Below are 11,926 nucleotides of genomic sequence, written 5' to 3'. Positions count from 1 at the left end.
TTAGGTTCGGGTGCAACATTTTGGGCAATAACACCACAGAGGTGAGGTCGTGGCCTCGACAGTGAATTACATAAGGAGGGCACCGCGCCAGCTCGCCCCATCGCTGCTGATGCCGAATGGAGGTGACTGTTCGGTTAAAGTGGTTCCAGCAGATCTCTCCATTGTGACGTTAATCTCCCCTTTGTAAGCGACAAGTCATCCGTGGGGTGGGTTGTCTGCTCGAGGCCGTGGGGCTGTCCTGCGTGAGTTCCCTCACACAGGACCACTCCGTGATTTCAGCAGCTATGGATCGATGCCTTTTCCGGATTATTTTGTTGGTGGCCGCGACAGGGAGAATTTCCTAATGCTATTATCCTCTCCCTCCACGGGGTCGTTTGTTAGTACCATTACTCAAAGTGTAAAAATCCATTGTCATGGGTATTTTTGACGTTCAAATTGTCCCAAGCTCGGCCTGTGGGAGTCCCCTCACACTGACTCTTATGTCCCCTACTTTTCTGTGTACCAAGTTTATCAGTGCATAGTTGACATTGACGTGCCCACATTTGAAGTGTATAATGGAATACTTTCTGATGTGTGTGTGCCCGTGAAGCCATCGCCGTTCTCGGCATAGAGCACGGGTCCGCGCCCACGAGGTCTCCCTGTCCGTTTCCGCTTGCGTCGTGTCGTCCTCCTGTCCCCAGCCCTCCGCCTCCTTTGTCTCTCTCAGGTCCAGTCCTCCTCACTCGGCAGAATGAGCCTGAGGTTCACGCGCATTCCCGTGTGCCGATCACCCTCTTTTGTTGCCGAGCGGCATTTTGTCGTGTGGATAGGTCACAGCTCGCTTATCCCCGTGTCGATATGTTCATGGGCATCTGGGTTATTCCCAGTTTAGGGCTATTACGAATAAAGCTGCTGCGAACAATGTTTCTTCTTTTCAAATCCTCACTCGAGGACGAGAAACATCCATGTGAGGGAGAAAAATCGATTGGTTGCCTCCCCATATGTGCCCTGACTGGGGGCCAAACCCGCAACCTAGGTATGTGACCTGACCTGATATCAAACCTGTGGCCTTTTGGTGTCCAGGACGACGCTCCAACCAACTGAGCCCCGCTGGCCAGGGCTGGACGTAGGAGTATTTCTTTTTCTCTTGGGTAAATACCTGGGAGTGGAATGGCTGGACCATATGGGAGGTGTACGTGTCACTGTAGGAAACTGTCAATGTGTTTCCGTGGCGGTCACAGCATTTCCATTCCCACCAGTGCGGTGTAAGAGCTCCGGTTCCTCCGCACACTCCCCAAGGTTGTCACGGTCTGTCTTTTCATTTCGGCCATTCTCCTAGGTGTGTAGTGGTATCTCATTGGTATTTTCATTTTTTAATTTAAATTAAAGCATTTTTAATTTTACTTTTTCTTAATGACAAATAATGTTGAACATCTTTTCATGTGCTCTTTGCCGTGTGTTTATTTTCTCTGGTGACACCTATCTATTCAAAGCTCTTGCCAATTTTTTATTGGGTTGTTTGTTTTCTTATTGTTCAGTTTTAAGAGTTCTCTAACTACTCTGGATACAAGTACTTCATTAAATACACACTTTGTAAAGATTTTCTTCCAGTCTGTTTTGCCTTTTCCTTTTCTTAACTGTCTCTTGAAATCCAGAAATTTCACATTTGGATGTAGTTCTATTTACCCACTTATGAGCTGTGCTTTTGGTAGCATATCTAAGAGGCATTTTCTCCCGTTTTCTTCTACTAGTTTTACTATTGTAGATTCTACACTGAGGCTTATAACCCATGTTGAGTCAATTTTTGTATACAGTGGGAAGCATACATTGAAGCGTTTAAAAATTCTTTCATGTGTTTATCCAGTTTTTCCAGCACCATTTTTTAAAAGCTGGCCGTCACTCACCGCATCATGTTCATAAGTTGTAAAACATCGGTGGTCCAAATGAGTGTGCCGTGTCTGGGACTGTGTTCTGTCCCGTGTCCCGCTCGTCACTAGGCTGTGCTGCTCTCACGGCTGTGGCCTCCTCACAGTTACTGAAACCAGATGGTGGCATCCCTCCAATTTTGTTCTCTTTCAGAGCTGTGTTGACCATTTTAGGTTCTTCATATCTCTATATGAATTTTGAAATCAGCCTGTCCATTTCTACAAAAGAAATGCCTGCTGGGATTTTTTTTTTTTAATTGGGACTGCATTGAATCTATAGGTAAATTTGGGGAGAATGCAATCTCAGCAATATTGAGGTTTCTGACCCACGAACAAAGTACAGACGATTCTCATTATTTCTGGTAGTTGTGGTCTGGAAAGTCTTCATGAACACAGAACTGATGAGTACTGAATGGCTGCTCCTACGGGAAGTACGGGGCTGGGTTCCTGTGAGCCTCTAGTCCCAACACTTTCATCAGCTGATCAAGACAGAATCTTGTTTTATGTGTGTTTCTGCTTAAAGTCACATTGTGTAATATCGGTTGTTGCTTCATTACCACGGAGCTCACGGCCAACAGCACTGTAAGTCGTGCCTGAATGAGGTTCATCTAACACACAAATTTTTCTCATGAAAGTGCATCACCGCCCTCTCGCACAAAGGAACACTATGCGGCACTTCAGCACCCTGCTTCGGGGCCGTGTTAAAGTCATCGACACAAATACAAATGCGAGAAGCGTGGCACTAAATAGACTGCAGAACAGACACTTGCTTGTGGGACGAGAGCCGAGACAGGAAGGCGGAAGAGCATCGCCTCGTCTGACCTCCCTGGGAATGTGGGCGCCGGGCTACTCAGATGTCGTGCTGCCCTGCGCCTGTCTGCGAGGGACTGCGTCAGCACTGCCGCCTGTGACTTGTGGGTTACAAAGTACTCTCGGCTAGTACATGAATTCACAGATGCAGAATCCACACATGATGAGGATCGACTTACATCTCTTCGTTTATTTAGGTTTTCTTTCATTTCTCCCAGCAATATTTTATAGTTTACACTGTACAAATTTTTCACAACTGGTGAGACTTATTCCTAAGTAGTTGATATTTTTTGATGGTTTCATAAATGGTATTTTTTTTCTATTTTAATTCCCAATTATTCATTGCTAGCATATGGAAGTACAATTGTATATTGGCCTTGTATCTAGCAACATTGCTATACTCAATCATTTCTAGTAGTTTTTCCTTGTGGATTCCATTGGATTTCCTACACAGATGATCATGTCATCTGCAAAAAAAGACGGTTTCACTTCTTTCTAATCTCATGCCTTTAATTTCTTTTGTTTTTATTTGTTTGCACTGGCTAGTAACTCTAGTACAATGTTCCTGATGCGAGGGCACAGTCTTTTACCAGTGACTGCGATGTTAGCTGTAGTTTTCATACATGCCCAAGGAAGGACAAACTTAGAAGGGATCTAAGCCCCTTGGGAAAGGTGTAGTTCAGCCACTGCGGAGAAGAGAAGTTTGAGGGTTCAGCCAGGCTGGAGCTGGTCTGGAGTTTCTGGACAAGCAATAGGCAGCCTTCCAGAGTGCATGTATTGGGAGCAGCCGGCCCTCAGCAAACAGTGCCATGGGTGGTGGGAGAATGGGCACTAGCAGGGTAGGAGGCCTTCAGGCTTCCAGGGTCACACACGGACCTACAGAGGGAGAACTGCTGGCTCTGTGAGACTCTCCAGCACACAGGCAACTATGTGCAAGCCCTGAAGAGGCTTTGGTGTTGGAAGGGCTGCAGAAAGGTCATCATTGGGCTGAGACTGCAAGGTCGCAGACCGAAGGTGTTTTGCGCCTGTGACTGAGGTGAGGATCCACTGCAAACCCTTCACCCAGAGCTGGAAATTGCAGGAAGCCTTTTCCTCCTGCAGCGTCCCTCCAGGGTCCTCTGTTGAGAGCTCAACATCATGCTCACTTGAAAGGAGAGATGCTTACAGGAATTCTGTTGCTTATCAGAGAGCACATATTGAAGGAGCCCTTGGAACTGAGGCAATAAGTTAACAACAGGAGGGTAGGACTTACCACTTTAGCCACTCTCCAAAGCTGGCTGGGGAGGGAGTGTGAGGGTCTCAACAGTAGGATAGGGTAGGGAAGGGGTCAAAGGTTCAGCCCTGGGAAGCAAGTCTGGGGCCCTGAGAGCAGAGAACTGGCTGGGCTCCGGGGTGAGGGCAACTGGCTCAGCTGCCCAGGCATCCGTGGCTGATCATCCTTTGTTCCCAGATTACCACTCATCTGACAACCCAGGAAAATAAAGGACCATCTCTCTGTGCTGGAATCAGGTGGCCTCCTCTCCCAGGCCCCATCCACAGGCCTGGCCTGGCTGCCTGTCTAGAATTGTGGGACACGGATGCCCACAGGCTGCATCCCACCCACAGAGCTGGGACCAGACCCCATGTCTCTTAGCCCCTTAGCTCCATCTCGCCTGAGCCAGAGTTCTCGGGAATGTCCTGTGTGCCCCACTCCAAACTGCACACTTCTTTCTGCCCAGTCTCCTCCAGGACCGCCAGCTTGTGACATGGAGCTTGGCACACAGTAGGGGCTCAGGAAATATCCCAATGATGAGGGAATCATGTCTAGATGTATTTCATCTAGGCACTTTGAATCTCCAGTGCCCAGCATAGCAGGTGCTCAGGGAGCGCTCAGGATGGGCAGGAAGGAAGCAAAGTAGGTGTCAAGGAGCTCCATGGGCCCATGGAAGAAACCAGGGCTGGTTTTTCAGTGTTGAAAGCACTGTATTTGCAGTCATTCATTTAACCCTCAGAATAATCCTGTGATAGTGGTTATCATCTCCACCTTAGGGATGAAGGCACTGAAACCCAGAGAGGTTAAGTAAATTGGCCAGCATCACACAGCAAGTGGCAGAACTGGGATTCTAAACCAGGGACTGTGTTGCAGACCCCATTCCATCCCCACAACATGGCTCTTTCCCCATCTCTTCTGTATCTCCGGCCACAGGAGGCTGTGGCACACAGATGCACATGCAGATGTGTGTGTACACACACGCACATACAGATATGTGTGTACATGCACACACACACACACGACATGCCAGCAGACAAGACCCCAAGTCTACGATGCTCCCAGCATCAGGTAGCTCTGCTGTTTGCACCACACAGGTGCCATTATCCCAGCTCCGAATAAGGTGCCCTGGATCCCCTCTGGCTAATTTGCTTCTTTATTTCTTTTTTTTATACCCAGGTCTGCAGAGCTATTATTAATAACAATAATCCATCTTTATCAGAATGCCAGAAGCACACTTGTGGGGCAGAGTGGCTACTTGCCTTACCCAACACCAAGTCTCCCCTCAACTTAGTGACAGGACCACTGCCCTGCTTCCCCGTTGCTTTGGCATCGGTGTGGCCATGCGCTAAGTTCTAGCCAAGGGGACGTAAGTGGAAGGGAGATGTGGGGCTGCAGGGAAGGTTCCATAGAAAGAGGAGGCAAGCTCTCTTTCTTCCTCTGCCTTTTGTGCTGTTGCCCGGGATGAGGAGAACATGCTGGAAGCCATCCTGGACCAGGAGGTAATCTCGAAGATGGAAGCTACTTGCTGACGAGGCTGGAGCTGGAAGGCAGAGGAGATGGGGTCCCAGTGACCTCCTGTAACCAGCACAACAGCCCTCGACGGCCCCCTTCACTCGCCCTTTTCGGGGACAGAGAAACCTACTTCTTCCTTGTCCCGTCTGATGTCATTTAGGGTCTCCCATTTAGCAGCAGCACCGAACTGTCACAGACGCAGGTGCAGTAGTTTTCCCTGTTCGACAGATGACAAAGCTGATCTGAGCCCAGGCAGCCCCACAGCCGGCCTGCGTGCAGAACTGCTACCTACAGGTGCTTCCCAGCGGAACGCTAATTGCTCCCTGCACTGGGTAAACAGTAGCAGGAGGGTGGCTGCGCTCTGCCAACGTGGGAACCAGGAATGTGAGGGTTTTGGCAGTGGCCTTGGGCTGCTGGCGGGGGCAACGGCTCTCTGTGTTCTCACCGCACTGCAGTCGTCTGGGCCAGGGCCCCACAGCATTTTGGCGGGGGACCAGTCCACGGTTATTAAATTCCTCATATTCTGATCTGCCCTCAAGGAACCGGTAGACTGTTCAGAGGCAATTATTGGAGGCTTTGCAACGGGAAAGTGATTCCAGCCCCATGAGCAACAGGATGGGGTGGCTGAAGCCCCCTGACAGGGAGTCAGGATCCGAGAGCTGCAGAGACAATCTCATTCAGCATCTCCCAAAGCGGGCCCTCAGCGACTGCCCCAGAACACCAGTACTGGGAGAGGTGAACAGGTGTTCAAAGTGGAGGCAACGGTGGTCCAGGAGGCTCGGGAAACAGAACTTCCTACACGACTTCTCAGGGCTTTTTGTGTATCGGGACACCCCTGGAGGGGAATGAAATGTACAGTATTTCTTAACAGTATTTATATTTCGAGTCCTTTTTGTTTGGTGTTTTTCAGAAGTATCTCAAAGGATGTTTTCCCCTTTAAAAAGTATTATCAAGCCCTATCTCAGTTGGCTGGAGCATCGTCCCCTGCACCAAAAGGTTATGGGTGCGACCCCCTGGTCAGAGCACACACCTAGGTTGCAGGTTTGAGCCTGGTTTGGTGTGTATGGGAGGCAACCAATCAATGTTTCTCACATCTCTCTTTCTCTCTCCTCCTCCTTTCTCTCTAAACATCCTTGGGTGAGGATTTTAAAAAAATTATCAAGAGATACTACCCCTTGTGGGTAATTTGCTTCATGCCAGGCACTGTGCTATGGATTATACTATACATGCATTACCTCACTAATTCTCAGAAAAACCTATGAAGTGGGTACTGGTATTGTTGCCATTTTATAGGTAAGAAAGCGGAGGCTCAGGGAGTGACAGGCTGAGGTCACAAGACTGTAAGTGGCAAAGCAGCAGCCCAAGCCCTTCCATCTGATTCCAGAATGCACTGCACTATTTGGCCCAGAGAGCAGAGCATTTGCCACATCCCTCCCAGGGGGCAGGAGGCTATGCTGGATCTGGATTCTAGTTTCTTGAATCCTGTTACAATTGTTTTTTTTCTTTGTTCATGCTTTGCTGCTTCTAGCTTCAAGAACATATATTATTTGGAGCTGTGACCAAGAGACCAGCTGGAGGCAAAGCAGAACTTCTGGGCCCGGTTCTTGCTTCGCCAGCCATATCCTCCAATGACCTTTATGGACCTGCCATATGACACAGGGACACCTCCCTGACCTGGATCCATCAGTTATGGGGCCATGCTGTCCACCACGGGCCCAGCTCACAGAAGCAAGCCCAAGACACTGCTCTGGGTATGAGGTTTTCACATTTTTAAACGGTCAAAGAAAAATAATATTGTGTGACCCTTTGGTGGAAGTTATGCGAAATCCAAATTTCCGTGTCCCTAAATAAACTTCTACAGGCACCCAGCCGCGCTCATCTGTTTACCTACTGTCTACGGCTGCTCAGGTGTCACAATGGCCAAGTGGAAAAGCCTCGGCAGGGGCCCACGGCCTGCAAAGCCTGGAGCAGGTGCTTTTGTGCCCTTAACAGAAAAAGTTTGCGCATCACTGTTCCAGATGAAAGAAATCAAAGCCCAATAGTATCTTTGCCCACAGCTGGTGATTCCTTCTCAAGGAGCTGGTTTCATTCCTCCTCTCAGGGGCTGACGGGAGTGAGTCGGGCTGCGGCTAGCCCTCAGGAATGGGGAGACGCTGCAGGCCAGGCCACGAGGGCGGGCGGGGCTCGGGGGTCCTGGGTTCCTGTCTCAGGGCTGCTGCCCCACCCACTGCAGGCTCCCGGGCAAGTCCCTTCCACAGGGGCTGTTCTTCCAACTGACAAGACGTGCTCTCATCCATCGACTTAATAAATATATACTGAATGCCTACTCTGAGCCACGTCAGGCACTGCGCGAGGAGAGAGAGATGATTTAAATACAATTGAAATTTCCGATGTATGACGGCCCGGCTTCAGAGGTTTTGACTTTACTATGGTGCACAAGCGGTACCCATGTAACCCCTCTGTTTTTCACTTTCAGTGCAGTGCTCAATGAAATACATGAGATATCTAACACTTTATTATGAAGTAGGCTTTGGGTTAGACGATTTTGCCCAACTATAGGCTAATGTAAGTATTCTGAGCATGTTTAAGGGAGGCTGGGCTCAGCTATGATGTTCCATAGGTTAGGTGTATTAAATGCATTTCAACTTAAGATGTTTTAAACTTACGGTGGGTTTATCGGTATGTATATGTATATGTTTGTAGAATATATATATATATATATATACACACACTCCTATATGTATTACATATATATGTATGTAATATGTAAAACTTTCTGCTAGTGGTAAGTGCTGTAAAGAAAAATAAGGTGCCCTGGCTGGTGTGGCTCAGTGGACTGAGCACCTGACTGGAACAGAAAGGTCACCGGGTCAAGTTCTGGTCAGGGCACATTCCTGGGTTGTGGAACCGGTTGGTGGCATGTGAGAGGCAACATCTCTCACGCATTGATGTTTCTCTCCCTCTCTTTCTCCCTCCCTCCCCCTCTTTCTAAACATAAATAAAATCTTTAAAAAAATGAAAAATAATGTTATATGCAAATGATACATCTGATGAGTTAACACCCAAAATTTACTTACCCAAAGAACTCATACTACTCAACACCCCCCCCAAAAAAAAATCCAATTAAAAAATGGGCAGAGGGCCTGAACAGACACTTCTCTAAAGAGGACATGGAGGATATAGAGAATAATAGACATGACAAAGATGCTCGATGTCACGAATCACCAGAGAAATGCAAATTAAAACCACACCTGTCAGAATGGCTCTCACCAATCAATCAATAAACAACAAGTGCCGGGGAGGATGTGGCAAGAAGGGAGCCCTGGTGCCCTGTTTGGGGGAATGCGGATTGATGCAGCCACTGTGGAAAACAGTATGCAGTCTCCTTAGAACATTAAAAATGGATCTGCCTTATGACCCAGCAATTCCATTTCTGGCGATTTATCTGAAGAAATTTGAAACACTAATTTGAAAAAAAAACCCATATGCACCCCCATGTTCATTGCAGTGTTATTTACAATTGCCAAGCTATGGAAGAAGCCCAAGTGCCCATCAGTAGATGAGTGGGTAAAAAAAGCTGTGGCACTTTTAAACAATGGAAAGTTACTTGGCCATAAAAAGGAGGAAATCTTAACCATTTGTGACAACATGGATGGACCTAGAAGGTGTTATGCTCAGTGAAATAAGTCAGAGAAAGACAAATACTACCATATGACTTCACTTAGATGTGAATCTAAAGAACGAAATAAACAAGAACTGAAACAGACTCGTAGACACAGAGAGCGAATCGGTGGTTGTCAGAGGGGGCTTGGCGGCTGGGTGAAAGGGGTGAAGGAACTGAGAAGCACAAATTGGCACACAAAATGGTCATGGGGATGCAAGCAAAGCACAGGAAATATAGTCAATAATATTGCAATAACTATGTATGGTACCAGTTAGGGAACTAAAGTACATTATTGTCTAACCACTAAGCTGTACGCCTGAAACCAATACAAAATAAAATTAAGAGGAAAAAAAAGAAAAATAACGCATGTCTAAGAGACAGCGATGGTGATGAGGTATTTCTTTAAAGTCGGGGGCCAGGTAAGACCTCTCGGGTGTGCGAGCAGACACCGATATAAAGCAATGAGGTAGTGCATTCCAGGCAGAGGGAACAGCCAGCGCAAAGGCCCTGCGATGGAAATGTCTTGTGTGTGCATAAAGGACAGCAACAAGACCATGGTGGCTGGAGGGTAGAGCCTAAGGAGTAAGCAGGAGGAAGGTGGAGAATGGGGTCTTACCAAGTGGAGGGTCCAGGTGATATCCTACGTGCAGTGGAACTCTATAGAGGGTTTTGCACCATGATCTGTTCTGATGATTTAAAAGGAACTCTGTTGTGTGGGGGCTGAATTAGGGGTAGAGGGTGGAGGTCTCAATGCCACAGGCAAAGATCTCCCAGGAGGCAGGGAGATGCTGCCACCCCCCAAGTGGAAAGGCTAGCAGAACACAAGTGTGTCTGGCCCGCTGCAGTCTGGCAGGCCACTGAAGACTGAGGGGCGGCAGCACGGCCTGGAGAGGGCCAGGGCCCTGGCCAGGCATCAGGCTGGACGGAGGGTGGGTCTCGGAACTCATTCCTCCAGCAAGTCTCCACTACACCCTCGCTCCACAGCTGCTGGAGATTCTCTCTCTCTCAGGCCCAGCAGGCCATGATGACATCCCTGCCTTTCCTGAGCCCTTCCCCCTCTGGACCTGGAGCTCCTGCCAGCAGGGTCTGTCTGGTTCACAGGCACTGGGATTGGCCGGGAGTGTGCATTTACCCACAAAGCCAGAGGCTGGATGGGCAGATGGCAGCAGGTCAGGAGGGGAAAGTCAGCGAGGGAGGTCTTGGAAGTCTAACTTCTCCTTCCAATGGACTGGACACAGGCCTGCTCCAGGCACACTGGACCCTTCCCTGCAGGGCCTGGGTGGCACACCCCTCTCATCTGTGTTGAGTCTGGCACTTAACGGACCCTGTTACAGGGATGCGTCCCTAGTTCCTCATCACCAACGCCCAAAACCAACGCAGAGCCCCTCAAAGCCCCTTCCTTTCTGAACCCTGCCTTCATTAACTCCATGGTGCCAAGGGCACGGGGTGAATGCTCACTGGTGTGCCCCCACGGATTCTGCATGAAAATCTTTAGTCCTGCCAACCATCCTATGACGTGGATGTTGACTACTTTGCAGATGAGAAAATGAAGCCAGAAAGGTGGCCTGCCTCAAGGTCAAAGAGCCAGTAAATAGTACAGCCGGTCTGTGTTCTCTGAGCTCTGCTAGGCATCCAATACTTGCTGGATCAGTGACTGAATCGTGGCTAAAGCACCGATTTGTTATTTTCCCTACCTTTTTAAATACCGTTTTTTAACATTTAAAGAGAGAGAGCCGACTTTGTTTTGCCACTCATTTATGCATTCCTTGGTTGGTTCTTGTAAGGGCCCTGACTGGGGATGAAACCCTTGCAGTGTCGGGACGATGCTCTAACAACTGGGCTACACAGCCGTGGCGTTATTCTCCCGTTGCCTGCTATTAATAGTATCAGGATGTAGACATCTGTAACGCCCACCAGGACGGCTATAAAAAAAGACAGTAACGAGGGTTGGCAAGGATGCGGAGAAAGTGGAACTCTCACACATTCCTGGTGGGAACAGGAAGTGGTGCTGACTCTTTGGAAAACAATTGGGCTGTTCCTCAAAAAATTATAGTTACCATATGACTGACCCAGCAATTCTACTGCTAGATACATTATGTGTCCAAGGGCATTAAAAACATTGGTCTAATCTGCAACTAATGCAAAATGTTAAATGTGAGCTGTAATGGAAAAAATAAACACCCATAAATTATGCAAAAACTTGTGTATGTTATAGCAGCATTACTCATAACAGACAAAAATGGGGGAAAAACAGATGTCCGTCAGTTGATGAATGGATAAGTATCTAGTATTTGCATACAATGGAATGCTACTCAGCAATAAAAAAGGAGCGAAGCGCCGATACCTGCTGTGACGTGGATGAGCCTTGAGAACATCGCCGAGTGAAAGCAGCCAGACACCAAAGGCCACGTCCTGTGTGGCTCCATGCCTATGGAATGTCCAGAATGGGCAAACCCATAGGGCCAGGAGGTCTATCTGTGGCTGCCAGGGCCTGGGAGTGCACATTGGGGAGGGGGTGAGGAGTTACTGCTGATGGGCATGAACTTCTTTTTGAAGTGATAAGAATGTTGTGGAATTAGGTGATGATTGCACAACTCTGCACAAACTAAAAACAACTGGCATAAACAGTTTAAAAGGATGAACTATCTCAACAAAGTTGTTAAAATAGCAAACTTGTGGGCCGTCCTTCTCCAAGCTCCAGGCTGCTGCACAGGCTGGGCACAGAAGCCTCCTCTGCAGAAGCCTCACCCCAGCAGGCACTGGACACCAAAGCCTGGGCCTGGA

Source organism: Desmodus rotundus, chromosome 6 (assembly GCF_022682495.2).
Source record: "Desmodus rotundus isolate HL8 chromosome 6, HLdesRot8A.1, whole genome shotgun sequence".
NCBI lineage: Eukaryota > Metazoa > Chordata > Mammalia > Chiroptera > Phyllostomidae > Desmodus > Desmodus rotundus.
The sequence above is the reverse complement of the archived record's forward strand: the minus strand, read 5'-3'. Positions refer to the sequence as shown.